The following is a 20871-nucleotide window of genomic DNA, read 5'->3' as shown; positions in this document are numbered from 1 at the left end:
GGTATTTTGGAATTTAGCTAAATTTGATTAGGGTGTACATTGCCAACGGGTTTTGTTTCAAGGTCCTAGTAACCCTAACAACGGTTTCGGTTTGTTTTTACAGCCAAGGTCGCTGTGGCTCGTAAAATAGTATCGCCACCTCTTCCATACGATATTGCAGCTTCAGGGTACCAGCCTTGGGTAAGTGAAGTTTTTCAACTTCTGCAGCTCAATGCACTTACTCATTATATTTTATATAAATTGTACTTAGTCCCCTTTTTTCCATTTTTTCCATTTTTTCTTACTTTTTAGGTTAAATTGGGAATTGTATTCCTTTATGACGAAAATATAGTTTTAAATTGAATATTCACATTGAGACATTCATTGGATAAAATATTGGGCACACCACTGACGGGTGAGTGCTCATTTAGTGATCTATCAATAGTATTTGATAGGGAAAGTACCATTGTGCCATGTGGAGAATGGGCACTTAGCCAGATTTTCTTTTGTGTTCCTTAGGTTGCCCTCATTTATTGTCGGGACGCGACCTCCATAATTTTCTTGGTAAAGTGCCCAACTAATTCAATCCAGATCTATCGGAGACTTCTTAAATCATTGAGGCTAATCAATTCATTTTAATTCCTTTTAGGTCATTCTTGTTTGCCTCCTACGCCCTGTCCCTTCCTGTCCTCCCCTTTCCAGTCCTGAAGAAGACCCGCAGCAGAGGTGTTAATCTTCCCCCTATTGCGCCAGGGTCGAAACGTCGACGGTTGTACCCCACATTATTTGATGCCTGCACCTTAGTTTCCCTGCCCTTGTCCCTTCCCTGTTTTATAAATATATATAACACCTTGTATGGGTAGGCCTTTTTGTTTGTCCAACTAGAAGAATTGTAATTTTAGTTGAACATAAATTATGCAAATTGTTTTCTGAACTATTTTCCTCTTCAATTCACTTGAGCACCCCCTTTTCTTACACTCTCACTGCATCTTGCAGTCTCTTCTTTTTGTATTTGTATTTGTTTTATAAATGCTGAAAATAAATTTGAAATATATTAACTGACTGAATTAGAATTGTTTTTGCTATCTGGAAGTTGGGTACGATTCATTGAAATAGAATTCTGGCTGTTTATAGAATTTTATCTCCTTTTCTTTTGGGATATATTTACCCATATGTAAATAATAATTGATGTATGAATTTGTGTTTTAAGATATGTCTAGGACCAAATTGTCTCTTTATACTAATTGATACCCAGGTCCTTTGACTTATTGGGTTAACCCCATTGAATTACCCATTGAATTAATGGTTTGCTTACAGCCGGCATCAGACTTCAAAGGAATCCGTTCCCCCGCCCCCGCCGGATTTGCTCGCTTAAGGCTGTCATGCCCAAGATCACACCCGATTAAACAGCCGAGGTAATGCACCCATAAATTATATTGTTGCTTCCTGCTACTTCGGTGTCACCTCCGCTTTCATCATTGGATACCAGTCTTTTGCTATCTATATGTTGTAAAATAGACATGAAAGGTTTAGTTATGTCCTGATTAAGGTCACTTTCGGAAAGTCTTACAGAAACTACACTGTACGCATTCCTACCCGTTCTGGTCTCGTTTCTTTGAGGTTTATGTTCCTGTTCATTCACACTTGCAAGAGATGCCGAAAGAGCTCCTTTGAGCTTCTTATTTAACTATGTGCTAAGAAATGTTTTATTGTGTACTATACCGTGATGCCAAATTTTTTGTGAAGTCCGTGCATTGCAACAAATGCCTAGAGGCGCTGCTGAATTTTGCACAGCCTGCTGGCAGACTCCTGCAGGGTTACCACCACACCCACATCCACCACCATCCGTCCACCACCCACCACCACCACCACCATGTCCACCACCACTACCACCACCACCACATCCACCACCACATACCACCACGTCCACAATCACCACCAACACCTCCACCACCACCACATCCAGCACTTCCACCACCACTACATCCACCACGTCCACCACCACCATGTCCACCACCACCACCACACCCACCTCCTCCACCACATCCACCACCACCTCCACCACCACTACCACCACCACCACATCCACCACCACGTCCACCACCACCATGTCCACAATCACGACCTCCACCACCATGTCTACCACCACCATGTCCACCACTACTACCACCACCACCACATCCACCACCACGTCCACCATCACCACCACCACGCCCACCACCACTACATTCACAATCACCACCACATCCACCACCACTACATCCACCACCCCTATGTCCAGCACCACCACGTTCACCACCACCACACCCACCTCCACCACCACATCCTCCACAACATCCACCACCACGGCATCTACCACCACCACGTCCACCACCACCACATCCACCACCACCACATCCACCACCATCATGTCCACCACCATCACGTCCACCACCACTACATGCACCACCCACCACCACCATGTCCACTACCACTACCACCACATCCACCACCATGTCCACCACCACCACACCCACAATCACCACCACCACCACCACATCAACCACTTCCACCACCACTACATCCACCACCACTACTTCCACCGCCACCCATCCACCACCACCATGTCCACCACATCCACCACCACCATGTCCGCCACCACCACCACCACATCCACCGCCACGTCCACTACCACCACGTCCACAATCACCACCTCCACCACAACCTCCACCACCACCATGTCCACCAATACTGCCACCACCACCACATCCACCACCACATCCACCACCAGGTCCACCACCACCACATCCACAATCACCACCTCCACCATCACCTCCACCACCAACACATCCACCACCACTACATACACCACCACTCTGTCCACCACCACCATGTCCAGCACCACCACGTCCACCACCACCACAACCACCTGCACCACCACCACCACATCCATAGCCACCACGTCCACCACCACCACATCCACCACCACATCCACCACCCCATCCAGCACCACCACATCCACCACCAACACCATGTCCACCACCACATCCACCACCACTAGGTCCACCACCACCAGGTCCACTACCACCACATCCACCACCACCACACCCACCACCACACCCAGCACCACCCCCACCACGTCCTCCACCACTACCACCACCACCACATCTACCAACATATCCAAAACCTCCACGTCCACCACCACCATGTCCACCACATCCACCACCACGTCCACTATGTCCACCACCACCATGTCCACCACCACCACGTCCACCACCACCACGTTGATCACCACCATGCCCATCACCACCATGTACACAACCATTCCACATCCACCACGCCCACCACCACCACGTCCTCCACCATCACACCCACCACCACCACCACATCCACCACCACCACGTCCACAATCACCACCTCCACCAACACCACATCCACCAACACTACATCCACAACCACCACATCCACCACCACCATGTCCACCACCACCACGTCCACCACTACCATGTCCACAATCACCACCTCCACCACATCCACCACATCCACAACCACTACATCCACCACCATTACATCCACCACCACCACGTCCACCACCACCACATCCACCACAACCACCACCACACCCACCACCACGTCCACCACCCACAACCACCACCACATCCACCACCACCACATCCACCACCATCACATCCACCACCACCACATCCACCACCACCACCATGTCCACCACCACCACCACATCCATCACCACTATGTCCACCACCACCATGTCCAGCACAACCACATCCACCAGCACCACACCCACATCCACTACGTCCACCACCACACCCACCACCACCACCACATCCACCACCACCGCCACCACATCCACCACAACCACGTCCACCACCACGATGTCCCCCACATCCACCACCACGTCCACCACCACCATGTCCATCACCACCATGTCCACCACCAACAATGTCCATCACCACCACGTCCATCACCACAACGTCCATCACCACCATGTCCACAATCACCACATCCACCACGTCCACCACCACCACACCCACCAACACCACATCCACCACCACCACATCCACCACGTCCACCATGTCAACAACCACCACGTCCACCACCACCACGTCCACCACCACCACACCCACCACCACCACGTCCATCACCACATCCACCACCACCACATCCATCACCACTACGTCCACCAACACCATGTCCACCACCACCATGTTCACCACCACCACACTCAGCACCACCACCACATCCACCACCACCACATCCACAATCACCACCACCACCTTCACCACCACCATATCCACCACCACTACATCCACCACCACTACATCCACCACCACCACATCCACCACCACCACGTCCACCACACACCACATCCACCACACACCACATCCACCACCACCACATCCACCACCACTACGTCCACCACCACCATGACCACCACCACTACGTCCACTACCACCATGTCCAGCACCACCACGTCCACCACCACCACACCCACCTTCACCACCACCACATCCACCACCACCACGTCCTCAACCACCACGTCCATCACCACCATGTCCACCACATCCACCACCACATCTACCACCACTACCACCACATCCATCACCACCATGTCCACCATGTCCACCACCACCATGTCCACCACATTGTCCACCACCACCACGTCCATCACCATCATGTCCACAACCACCACCACGTCCACCACCAGCGCCATGTCCACCACTACTACGTCCACCACCACCATGTCCACCACCATCATGTCCACCACCACCACACTCACCACCACCACCACAACATCCACCACCACAACCACATCCACCACCACGTCCATCATGTCCACCACCACCACATCCACAATCACCACCTCTACCTCCACCACCACCACATCCACCACCACTATGTCCACCACCACCATGTCCACCACCACCACGTCCACCAGCACCATGTACACCACCACCATGTCCACAATAACCACCTTCACCACCATCACCACCACATCCACCATCACTACATACACCACCACTATGTCCATCACCACCAACACATCCTGCACCACCACATCCACCACCACCACATCCACCACATCCACCACCACCATGTCCACCACCACCACCACATCCACCACCACCATATCCACCACCACCACGTCCACCACCACAACCACCACCACTACATCCGCCACCCCCATGTCCACCACCACTACATCCACTACCACCATGTCCAGCACCAACACATTCACCACCACCACCACACCCACCTCCACCACCACACCCACCACCACCACTACCAACACCACCACATCCAGCACCACCACATCGACCACCACCACGTCCACCACCACCATGTCCACCACCACTACCACCACATCCACCACCACCACATCCACCACCACCATGTCCACCACCACCATGTCCACTACATCCACCACCACATCCACCGCCAGCATGTCCACCACCACCATGTCCACCACCACCACATCCATCACCACCACGTCAATCACCACTACATCCATCACCACCATGTCCACAACCACCACGTCCACAACCAACACATCCACCACCACACCCACCACCACCACCACGTCCACCACCACCACACCCACCACCACTACATCCACCACCACCATATCCACCATCACCACGTCCACCACCATCACACTCACCACCAACACCACAACATCCACTACCTGATCCACCACCACCACATCCATCACCACTACATCCACCACCACTACATCCAAGACCACCATGTCCACCACCACCACATCCACCACCTCACCCACCTCCACCACTACCACATGCACCACCCACCACCACATCCACCACCACCACATCCACCACCATCACATCCACCACCACCACATCCACAACCACCACAACGTCCACCACCACCACATCCATCACCACTACGTCCGCCACCACCATGTCCAGCACCACCACATCCACCACCACCAGCACCATACCCACTACCACCACATCCACCACCACTATATCCACCACCACCACCACGTCCACCACCAATACCACCACATCCACTACCACCACATCCACCACCACCACATCCTCCACCACCACGTCCACCACCACCATGTCCACCACATCCACCACCATGTCCACCACCACCATGTCCACCAACAACAATGTCCACCACCAACAATGTCCATCACCACCATGACCATCACCACCACATCCATCACCCCCATGTCCACAACCACCACCACCATGTCCACCACCACAACGTCCACCACCACCACACCCACCACCACCACCACCACGTCCACAGTCACCACCTCCACCACCACCATGTCCACCAAACACCACATCCACCACCATCACATCCACCACCACCACGTCCACCACCAACACACCCACCAACACCACATCCACCACCACCACATCCACCACCTCCACCATGTCAACAACCACCACGTCCACCACCACCACATCCACCACCACCACACCCACCACCACCACGTCCATCACCACATCCACCACCACCACATCCATCACCACTACGTCCACCAACACCATGTCCACCACCACCATGTTCACCACCACCACACTCAGCACCACCACCACATCCACCACCACCACGTCCACAATCACCACCACCACCTTCACCACCACCATATCCACCACCACTACATCCACCACCACTACATCCACCACCACCACATCCACCACCACCACGTCCACCACACACCACATCCACCACACACCACATCCACCACACACCACATCCACCACCACCACATCCACCACCACTACGTCCACCACCACCATGACCACCACCACTACGTCCACTACCACCATGTCCAGCACCACCACGTCCACCACCACCACACCCACCTTCACCACCACCACATCCACCACCACCATGTCCTCAACCACCATGTCCACCACCGCCATGTCCACCACCAACACTGTCCATCACCACCACGTCCATCACCACCATGTCCACCACATCCACCACCACATCTACCACCACTACCACCACATCCATCACCACCATGTCCACCATGTCCACCACCACCATGTCCACCACATTGTCCACCACCACCACGTCCATCACCATCATGTCCACAACCACCACCACGTCCACCACCACCGCCATGTCCACCACTACTACGTCCACCACCACCATGTACACCACCATCATGTCCACCACCACCACACTCACCACCACCGCCACAACATCCACCACCACAACCACATCCACCACCACGTCCATCATGTCCTCCACCACCACATCCACAATCACCACCTCCACCTCCACCACCACCACATCCACCACCACTATGTCCACCACCACCATGTCCACCACCACCACGTCCACCAGCACCATGTACACCACCACCATGTCCACAATCACCACCTTCACCACCATCACCACCACATCCACCATCACTACATACACCACCACTATGTCCATCACCACCAACACATCCTGCACCACCACATCCACCACCACCACATCCACCACATCCACCACCATCATGTCCACCACCACCACCACATCCACCACCACCACATCCACCACCACCACAACCACCACCACAACCACCACCACTACATCCGCCACCCCCATGTCCACCACCACTACATCCACAACCACCATGTCCAGCACCAACACATTCACCACCACCACCACACCCACCTCCACCACCACACCCACCACCACCACCACACCCACCACCACTACCAACACCACCATATCCAGCACCACCACATCAACCACCACCACGTCCACCACCACCATGTCCACCACCACTACCACCACATCCACCACCACCACATCCACCACCACCATGTCCACCACCACCATGTCCACTACATCCACCACCACATCCACCGCCAGCATGTCCACCACCACCATGTCCACCACCACCACATCCATCACCACCACGTCAATCACCACTATATCCATCACCACCATGTCCACAACCACCACGTCCACAACCAACACAACCACCACCACACCCACCACCACCACGTCCACCACCACCACACCCACCACCACTACATCCACCACCACCATATCCACCATCACCACGTCCACCACCATCACACTCACCACCAACACCACAACATCCACTACCTGATCCACCACCACCACATCCATCACCACTACATCCACCACCACTACATCCAAGACCACCATGTCCACCACCACCACATCCACCACCTCACCCACCTCCACCACTACCACATCCACCACCCACCACCACATCCACCACCACCACATCCACCACCACCACATCCACCACCATCACATCCACCACCACCACATCCACCACCACTACGTCCGCCACCACCATGTCCAGCACCACCACGTCCACCACCACCAGCACCACACCCACTACCACCACATCCACCACCAATATATCCACCACCACCACCACGTCCACCACCAATACCACCACCACCACATCCACTACCACCGCATCCACCACCACCACATCCTCCACCACCACGTCCACCACCACCATGTCCACCACATCCACCACCATGTCCACCACCACCATGTCCACCAACAACAATGTCCACCACCAACAATGTCCATCACCACCACGACCATCACCACCACATCCATCACCCCCATGTCCACAACCACCACCACCATGTCCAAAACCACAACGTCCACCACCACCACACCCACCACCACCACGTCCACAATCACCACCTCCACCACCACCATGTCCACCACACACCACATCCGCCACCATCACATCCACCACCACCACGTCCACCACCACCACCACATCCAACACCACTACGTCCACCACCACCATGTCCATCACCACTATGTCCACTACCACCATGTCCAGCACCACCACCTCCACCACTGCCACACCCACCTTCACCACCACCACCACGTCCACCACCACCACCCCCACGTCCACCACCACCACATCCACTGCCAGCACATCCACCACCACCACGTCCACCACCACCATGTCCACCACCAACATGTCCACCACCAACAATGTCTATCACCACCACGTTCATCACCACCATGTCTACCACATCCACCACCACGTCCACCACCACTACCACCACCACATCCATCACCACCATGTCCACCACGTCCACCACCACCATGCCCACCACGTCCTACATCACCACCACGTCCATCACCATGTCCACAACCACCACCATGTCCACTACCCCACGTCCACCACCACCACGTCCACCACCACCACCATGTCCACCACTACCACGTCCACCACTACCACTTCCAACACTACCACGTCCACCACTACCACATCCACCACTATCACGTTCACCACCACCACATCCACCACCACCACCATGTCCACCACCATCATGTCCACCACCACCACATCCACCAACACCATGACCACCACCACCATGTCCACCACCAACACCACCACATCCACCACCATCACCACATCCACCACCACCACATACACATCCACCACCATCACATCCATGACCACCACCACCACGTCCACCACCACCACATCCACCACCACTGCACCCACCACCACCATGTCCAGCACCACCACATCCACCCCCACCACACCCACCTCCACCATCACCACTTCCACCACCACCACGTCCACCACCACTACCACCACATCCACCACCACCACGTCCACAACCACCATGTCCACTACATCCACCACCACGTCCACCACCGCCATGTTCACCACCACCATGTCCACCATCAACAAGGTCCATCACCACTACGTCCATCACCACCACATCCATCACCACCATGTCCACAACCACCACATCCACCATGTCCACCACCACCACGTCCACCACCACATCCACCACATCCACCACCACTACGTCCACCACCACCATGTCCACCATCACCACCCACCACCACCACACTCACCACCACCACCACATCCACCACCATCACATCCACCACCACCACATCCACGACCACCACCACCTCCACCACCACCACATCTACCACCACTACATCCACCACCATGTCCACCTCCACTCTGTCCACTACCACCATGTCCAGCACCACCACGTCTACCACCACCAGCACATCCTCCTACACCACCACAATGTCCAAAACCACCTTATCCACCACCACCACCACATCCACCACCACCACCACCACATCCACCACCACCACATCCACCACAACTACCACCACATCAACCACCACCATATCCACCACCACCATGTCCACCACCACCATGTCCACCACCAACAATGTCCATCACCACCACATCCATCACCACAACGTCCATCACCACCATTTCAACAACCATCACATCCACCACGTCCACCACCACCACCAGACCCACCACCACCACATCCACCACCACATTCACCACCATCACATCCACCACCACTACGTCCACCACCACCACGTCCACCACCACCACACCCACCACTACCACATCCACCACCACCACATCCACCACCACTACGTCCACCACCACCATGTCCACCACGTCCACCACCACCACACCCACCTCCACCACATCCACCACCACTACCACCACATCCACCACCACCATGTCCACCACATCTACCACCATGTCCATCACATCCTCCACCACCACCATGTCCATCACCACCATGTCCATAATCACCACGTCCACCACCTTGTCCACCACCACCTCGTCCACCACCACCACCCCATCCATCACTACCATGTCCACCATCACCACATCCACCACCACCACCATGTCCACCACCACCACGTCCACCACCACCATGTCCACCACCACATCCACCACCACCATATCCACCACCAATATGTCCACCACCACCATGTCCACCACCATCACATCCACCACCACCACACTCACCACCACCCCCACAATATCCACCATCACCACCACATCCACCACCACTGCATCCACCACCACTATGTCCACCACCAACAATTTCCATCACCACCACATCCATCACCACCATGTCCACAACGTCCACATCCACCACGTCCATCACCACCATGTCCAATACCACCACACCCACCACCACCACGTCCACCACATCCACCACATCTATTACCACCACGTCCATCACCACCATGTCCACAACCACCATGTCCACCACCACCACGTCCACCACCACCATGTGCACCACCACAACCACAATCACCACCTCCACCCCCACATCCACCACATCCACCACCACTACATCCACCACCACTATGTCCACCACCACCACGTCCACTACATCCACCAACACCACCACCACACCCATCTCCACAACCACCACGTGCACCACCCACCACCACCACCATATCCACCACCACATCCTGCACCACCACATTCACCACCACCACATCCACCACCACCACAGCCACCACCACATCCACCACCACCACATCCACCATCACTACTTCCACCACCACCATGGTCCACCACCACCATATCCACCACCATGTCAACCACATCCACTACCACATCCACCACCACCATGTCCACCACCAACAATGTCCACCACCAACAATGTCCATCACCACCACATCCATCACCACCATGTCCACAACCACCACATCCACTACGTCCACCACTACCACGTCCACCACCACCACACCCACCTCCACCACCACATCCACTGCCACATCCACCACCACTACCTCCAACACCACCATGTCCACCACCACCAAGTCCACCACCACACTCACTACTACCACAACATCCACCACCACCACAACCACCACCACCAAGTCCACCACCACCAGTTTCACAATCACCACCTCGACCACCACCTCCACCACCACCATCACATCCACCACCAACACGTCCACCACATCCACCACCACTATGTCCACCACCACCATGTCCACCACCACTATGTCCACTACCACCATGTCTAGCACCAGCACATCGACCACCATCACCACCACATCCACCTCTACCACCACATCCACCACACCCACCACCACATCCACCACCACTATCACCACCACCACATCCACCACCACCACATCCACCACCACATCCACAACCACCACCTCCACCACCACCATGTCCACCACCGCCATGTCCACCACCAGCAATGTCCATCACCACCACATCCACCACCATCACATCCACCACCACTACGTCCACCACGTCCACCACCACCACACCCCCCACCACCACATCCACCACCACATTCACACCCACCACATCCACCACCACTACGTCCACCACCACCATGTCCACCACATCCACTACCACCACACCCACCTCCACCACATCCACCACCACATCCACCACCACCATGTCCACCACATCTACCACCACCATGTCCACCACATCCTCCACCACCACCATGTCCATCACCACCATGTCCACAATCCCCACGTCCACCACCTTGTCCACCACCACCTCGTCCACCACCACCACCACATCCACCACTACCATGACCACCACCACCCCATCCACCACCACCACCATGCCCACCACCACCACGTCCACCACCACATCCACCACCACCATATCCACCACCAATATGTCCACCACCACCATGTCCACCACCATTACATCCACCAACACCACACTCACCACCACCCCCACAATATCCACCATCACCACCACATCCACCACATCCACCACCACTGCATCCACCACCACTATGTCCACAACCAACAATGTCCATCACCACCACATCCATCACCACCATGTCCACAACCTCCACATCCACCACATCCATCACCACCACATCCAATACCACCACACCCTCCACGTCCACCACATCCACCACATCTATCACCACCGCGTCCATCACCACAATGTCCACAACCACCATGTCCACCACCACCACGTCCACCACCACCACGTGCACCACCATGACCACAATCACCACCACCACATCCACCACATCCACCACCACTACTTCCACCACCACTATGTCCACCACCACCACATCCACCACATCCACCACCACCACACCCACCTCCACAACCACCACGTGCACCACCCACCACCACCACCATATCCACCACCACATCCACCACCACTACATCCTGCACCACCACATTCACCACCACCACATCCACCACCACCACATCCACCACCACATCCACCATCACTACGTCCACCACCACCATGGTCCACCACCACCACATCCACCACCATGTCAACCACATCCACCACCACTTCCACCACCACCATGTCCACCACCAACAATGTCCACCACCAACAATGTCCATCACCACCACATCCATCACCACCATGTCTACAACCACCACATCCATTACGTCCATCACTACCATGTCCACCACATCTACCACCACCATGTCCACCACATCCTCCACCACCACCATGTCCATCACCACCATGTCCACAATCACCACGTCCACCACCTTGTCCACCACCACCTCGTCCACCACCACCACCACATCCACCACTACCATGACCACCACCACCCCATCCACCACCACCACCATGCCCACCACCACCACGTCCACCACCACATCCACCACCATATCCACCACCAATATGTCCACCACCACCATGTCCACCACCATTACATCCACCAACACCACACTCACCACCACCCCCACAATATCCACCATCACCACCACATCCACCACCACTGCATCCACCACCACTATGTCCACAACCAACAATGTCCATCACCACCACATCCATCACCACCATGTCCACAACCTCCACATCCACCACATCCATCACCACCACATCCAATACCACCACACCCTCCACGTCCACCACATCCACCACATCTATCACCACCGCGTCCATCACCACAATGTCCACAACCACCATGTCCACCACCACCACGTCCACCACCACCACGTGCACCACCATGACCACAATCACCACCACCACATCCACCACATCTACCACCACTACTTCCACCACCACTATGTCCACCACCACCACATCCACCACATCCACCACCACCACACCCACCTCCACAACCACCACGTGCACCACCCACCACCACCACCATATCCACCACCATATCCACCACCACCACATCCTGCACCACCACATTCACCACCACCACATCCACATCCACCACCACCACATCCACCACCACATCCACCATCACTACGTCCACCACCACCATGGTCCACCACCACCACATCCACCACCATGTCAACCACATTCACCACCACTTCCACCACCACCATGTCCACCACCAACAATGTCCACCACCAACAATGTCCATCACCACCACATCCATCACCACCATGTCCACAACCACCACATCCACTACGTCCACCACTACCATGTCCACCACCATCACATCCACCACCACCACGTCCACCACATCCACCACCACTATGTCCACCACCACCATGTCCACCACCACTATGTCCACTACCACCATGTCCAGCACCACCACGTCCACCACCATCACCACCACATCCACCTCTACTACCACATCCACCACACCCACCCCCACCACCACATCCACCACCACTATCACCACCACCACATCCGCCACCAAATCCACCACCACATCCACCACCACCACCTCCACCACATCCACCACCACCACCTCCACCACCACCATGTCCACCACCGCCATGTCACCACCAACAATGTCCATCACCACCACGTCCATCACCCCCACATCAACCACCACCACCACCTCCACCACCACCATGTCCACCACCGCCATGCCCACCACCAGCAATGTCCATCACCACCACATCCACCACCATCACATCCACCACCACTACGTCCACCACCACCACGTCCACCACCACCACACCCACCACCACCACATCCACCACCACATTCACCCCACCACATCCACCACCACTATGTCCACCACCACCATGTCCACCACATCCACTACCACCACACCCACCTCCACCACATCCACCACCACTACCACCACATCCACCACCACCATGTCCACCACATCTACCACCACCATGTCCACCACATCCTCCACCACCACCATGTCCATCACCACCATGTCCACAACCATCACGTACACCACCTTGTCCACCACCACCTCGTCCACCACCACATCCACCACTACCATGTCCACCACCACCCCATCCACCACCACCACCATGTCCACCACGTCCACCACCACCATGTCCACCACCACATCCACCACCAACATATCCACCACCTCGTCCACCACCATATCCACCACTACCATGTCCACCACCACCCCATCCACCACCACCACCATGTCCACCACGTCCACCACCACCATGTCCACCACCACATCCACCACCAACATATCCACCACCAATATGTCCACCACCACCATGTCCACCACCATTACATCTGCCAACACCACACTAACCACCACCCCCACAATATCCACCATCACCACCACATCCACCACATCCACCACCACTGCATCCACCACCACTATGTCCACAACCAACAATGTCCATCACCACCACATCCATCACCACCATGTCCACAACCTCCACATCCACCACGTCCATCACCACCACATCCAATACCACCACACCCACTACGTCCACCACATCCACCACATTTATCACCCCCGCGTCCATCACCACAATGTCCACAACCACCATGTCCACCACCACCACGACGTGCACCACCACCACCACAATCACCATCTCCACCACCACATCCACCACATCCACCACCACTACATCCACCACCACTATGTCCACCACCACCACATCCACCACCACCACACCCACCTCCACAACCACCACGTGCACCACCCACCACCACCACCATATCCACCACCACATCCACCACCACCATATCCTGCACCACCACATTCACCACCACCACATCCACCACCACCATATCCACCACCACATCCACCACCACCACATCCACCATCACTACATCCACCACCACCATGGTCCACCACCACCACATCCACCACCATGTCAACCACATCCACCACCACATCCACCACCACCATGTCCACCACCAACAATGTCCACCACCAACAATGTCCATCACCACCACATCCATCACCACCTTGTCCACCACCACCACATCCACTGCCACATCCACCACCACTACCTCCACCACCATGTACACCACCACCAAGTCCACCACCACACTCACTACCACCACAACATCCACCACCACCACCACCACGTCCACCACCACCAGCTTCACAATCACCACCTCCACCACCACCTCCACCACCACCATCACATCCACCACCACCACGTCCACCACATCCACCACCACTATGTCCACCACCACCATGTCCACCACCACTATGTCCACTACCACCATGTCCAGCACCACCACGTCCACCACCATCACCACCACATCCACCTCTACCACCACGTCTACCACACCCACCACCACATCAACCACCACTATCACCACCACCACATCCACCACCACCACATCCACCACCACATCCACCACCACCACCTCCACCACATCCACCACCACCACCTCCACCACCACCATGTCCACAACTGCCATGTCACCACCAATAATGTCCATCAACACCACGTCCATCACCTCCACATCCATCACCACCATGTCCACAACCACCACGTCCACCACCACCACCACTTCCACCACCACCACACCCACCACCACCACCATCACATCCACCACCACCATATCCACCACATCCACCATCACTACGTCCACCACCACCATGGTCCACCACCACCACATCCACCACCATGTCAACCACATCCACCACCACATCCAATCCATCACCACCATGTCCACCACCAACAATGTCCACCACCAACAATGTCCATCACCACCACATCCATCACCACCATGTCCACAACCACCACATCCACTACGTCCACCACATCCACCACCACCACACCCACATCCACCACCACATCCACCACCACTACCTCCACCACCACCATGTCCACCACCACCAAGTCCACCACCACACTCACTACCACCACAACATCCACCACCACCACCATGTCCACCACCACCTGCTTCACAATCACCACCTCGACCACCACCACCACCACCACCATCACATCCACCACCACCACGTCCACCACATCCACCACCATCACCACCACCACATCCACCACCACTACCACATCCGCCACCACATCCACCACCATCACCTCCACCACATCCACCACCACCACCTCCACCACCACCATGTCCACCACCGCCATGTCACCACCAACAATGTCCATCACCACCACATCCATCACCTCCACATCCATCACCACCATGTCCACAACCACCACATCCACCACCACCACCACACCCACCCCCACAACATCCACCACCACTACCACGTCGACCACGTCCACCACTACCACATCCACAATCACCACCTCCACCACTACCACCACCACATCCACCACCACATCCACCACCACCATGTCCACCTCCACCACGTCGACCACGTCGATCACCACCACACCCACCTCTACCACCAGGTGCACCACCCACCACCACCAAATCCACCAACACATACACCACCACCACATCCTGCACCACCACATCCACCACCACCACATTCACCACCCCCATATCCACCACCACCACATCCACCACCACCACCTCCACCACCACCACCACATCCACCACCACTATATCCACCACCATGTCCACCATGACCACGTCCACTACCACCATGTCCAGCACTACCACGTCTACCACCACAACCACCACACCCACCTCTACCACCACACCCACCACCACACCCACCACCACCACGTCCACCACCACTAGCACCACCACCACATGCACCACCACCACATCCACCACCACCACGTCCACCACCACCATGTCCACCACCACCATGTGCACCACATCCACCACCAGCATGTCCACCACCGGCATGTCCACCGCCACCATGTCCACCACCAACAATGTCCATCAACACCACATCCATCACCACCATGTCCACCACCACCAGGTCCACCACCACCACGTCCACCACCACGTCCACAATCCCCACCTCCAACACCACCACCACATCCACCACCACCACGTCCATCACCACCATGTCCACAACCACCATGTCCACCACCACCACGTCCACCACCACCACGTCCACCACCACATCCACAATCACCAGCTTCACAATCACCACCTCGACCACCACCTCCACCACCACCATCACATCCACCACCAACATGTCCACCACATCCACCACCACCACGTCCACCACCACCATGTCCACCACCACTATGTCCACTACCACCATGTCCAGCACCGCCACGTCCACCACCATCACCACCACATCTACCTCCACCACCACGTCCACCACACCCACCACCACCACATCCACCACCACTATCACCACCACCACATCCACCACCTCCACCATTAACAATGTCCATCACCACCACGTCCATCACCTCCACGTCCATCACCACCATGTCCACAACTACCACGTCCACCACCACCACTTCCACCACCACCACACCCACCGCCACCACCACCACATCCACCACCACCAGGTCCACCACCACCACGTCCACCACCCCCACCCCCACACCATCCACCACCTCCACCATGTCTACTACGTCCACCACCACCACATCCACAACCACCACCTCCACCACCACCATCACCACATCCACCACCACATCCACCATGTCCACCACCACCACGTCAACCATGTCCACCACCACCACACCCACCTCCACCATCAGGTGCACCACCCACCACCACCAAATCCACCAACACATCCACCACCACCACATCCTGCACCACCACATCCACCACCACCACATCCACATCCACCACCCCCACATCCACCACCACCACATCCACCACCACCACGTCCACCACCACCATGTGCACCACATCCACCACCGGCATGTCCACCACCAGCATGTCCACCACCAACAATGTCCATCACCACCACATCCATCACCACCATGTCCACCACATCCACCACCAGCATGTCCACCACCACCACGTCCACTACCACCACGTCCACCAACACGTCCACAATCCCCACCTCCAACACCACCACCACATCACCACATCCACTACATCCATCACCACCACGTCCATCACCATCATGTCCACAACCACCATGTCCACCACAGCCACATCAACCACCACCGTGTCCACCACCACTATATCCACCACCAGTATGTCCACCACCACCACGTCTACCACATCCACCACCACCACACCCACCTCCACCCCCACCATGTGCCCCACGCACAACCACCACCATATCCACCACACCCACATCCACCACCACCACATCCTGCACCACCACATCCACCACCACCACATCCACCCCACCACCACGTCCACCACCACCATATCCACCACCACTACGTCCACCACCACCATGTCCACCACCACATCCACCACCACCCTGTCTACCACATCCACCACCACATCCACCACCACCATGTCCACCACATCCACCACAACCACACCCACCTCCACCACCACCACATGCCCCACCACCACATCCACCACCAATAAGTCCACAACCACCATGTTCACCACCACCACATCCACCACCACCATATCTACCACATCCACCACCACGTCCACCACCACCATGTCCACCACCACCAATGTCCACCACCAACAATGTCCATCACCACCACGTCCATCGCCACCATGTCCACAACCACCACATTAACCACCACCATGTCCACCACCACCACACCCACCACCACCATGTCCACCACCACCCCCACCACCACCACCACATCCACCACCACTACCTCCACCACCACCATGTCCACCACCACCATGTCCACCACCACCAATGTCCACCACCAACAATGTCCATCACCACCACGTCCATCGTCACCATGTCCACAACCACCACGTCCACCACTTTTACCACCACCAAGTCCATCACCACCAAACTCAATACCACCACAACATCCACCACCACCACTACGTCCACAATCACCACCTCCACTGCCACCTTCACCACCACCACATCCACCACCACTACGTCCACCAACACCACATCCACCACCACCACGTCACCGACCTCTACCAGCACCACATCGACCACCAACCATCACCACCACATCCACCACCACCACATCCACCACCACTACGTCCACCACCATGTCCACCACCACTATGTCCACTACCACCATGTCCAGCACCACCACGTCCACCACCACCACCATCTCCACCTCCACCATCACTACGTCCACCACACCCACCTCCACTACCACATTCACCACCACTACCACCACCACATCCACCACCACCACATCCACCACCACCACCATGTCCACCACCGCCATGTCCGCCACCAGCAATGTCCATCACCACCACATCCACCACCACCACATCCACCACCACCACGTCCACCACCACCACGTCCACCACCACCATGTCCACCACATCCACCACCACCACCACGTCGACTACGTCCACCACCACCACATCCACAATCACCACCTCCACCACAACCACCACCACATACACCACCACATCCACTACCACCACCAAGTCGACCACATCAACCACCACCACACCCACCTCTACCACCATGTCCACCACATCCACCACCAGCATGTCCACCACCACGTTCACCACCACCATGTCCACCACATCCACCACCAGCATGTCTACCACCACCATGTCCACCACCACCAAGTCCACCACCAACAATGTCCATCACCACCACGTCCATCACCACCATGTCCACAACCACCCCGTCCATCACCACCACATCCATCACCACCACGTCCACCACCACCACATTCACCACCACATCCACAATCACCACCACATCCAACACATCCATCACCACCATGTCCACAACCACCACGTCCACCACCACCATGTCCACCACCACCACGTCCACCACCACGACCACAATCACCTCCTCCACCACCACCACATCCACTTCATACACCACCACTACATCCACCACTACTATGTCCACCACCACGTCCACCACATTCACCACCACCACACCCACCTCCACCACTACCACGTGCACCACCCACCACCACCACCATATCCACCACCACCACACCCTGCACCACCACATCCACCACCACCAC

At 56.2% G+C, this 20871-nt stretch overlaps 1 protein-coding gene across 3 annotated transcripts in view; it reads right to left on the bottom strand.

The window, feature by feature from the left end:
- The window catches only part of LOC144808610 (adenosine deaminase 2-like), a 773449-nt gene that overhangs the window by 548320 nt on the left and 204258 nt on the right, over positions 1–20871 (bottom strand). The window lies entirely within an intron of this gene.

The sequence above is a fragment of the Lissotriton helveticus genome, chromosome 1_1 (genome assembly GCF_964261635.1).
Source record: "Lissotriton helveticus chromosome 1_1, aLisHel1.1, whole genome shotgun sequence".
Classification (NCBI taxonomy): domain Eukaryota; kingdom Metazoa; phylum Chordata; class Amphibia; order Caudata; family Salamandridae; genus Lissotriton; species Lissotriton helveticus.
This window is presented reverse-complemented; position numbering and strand designations above follow the sequence as displayed.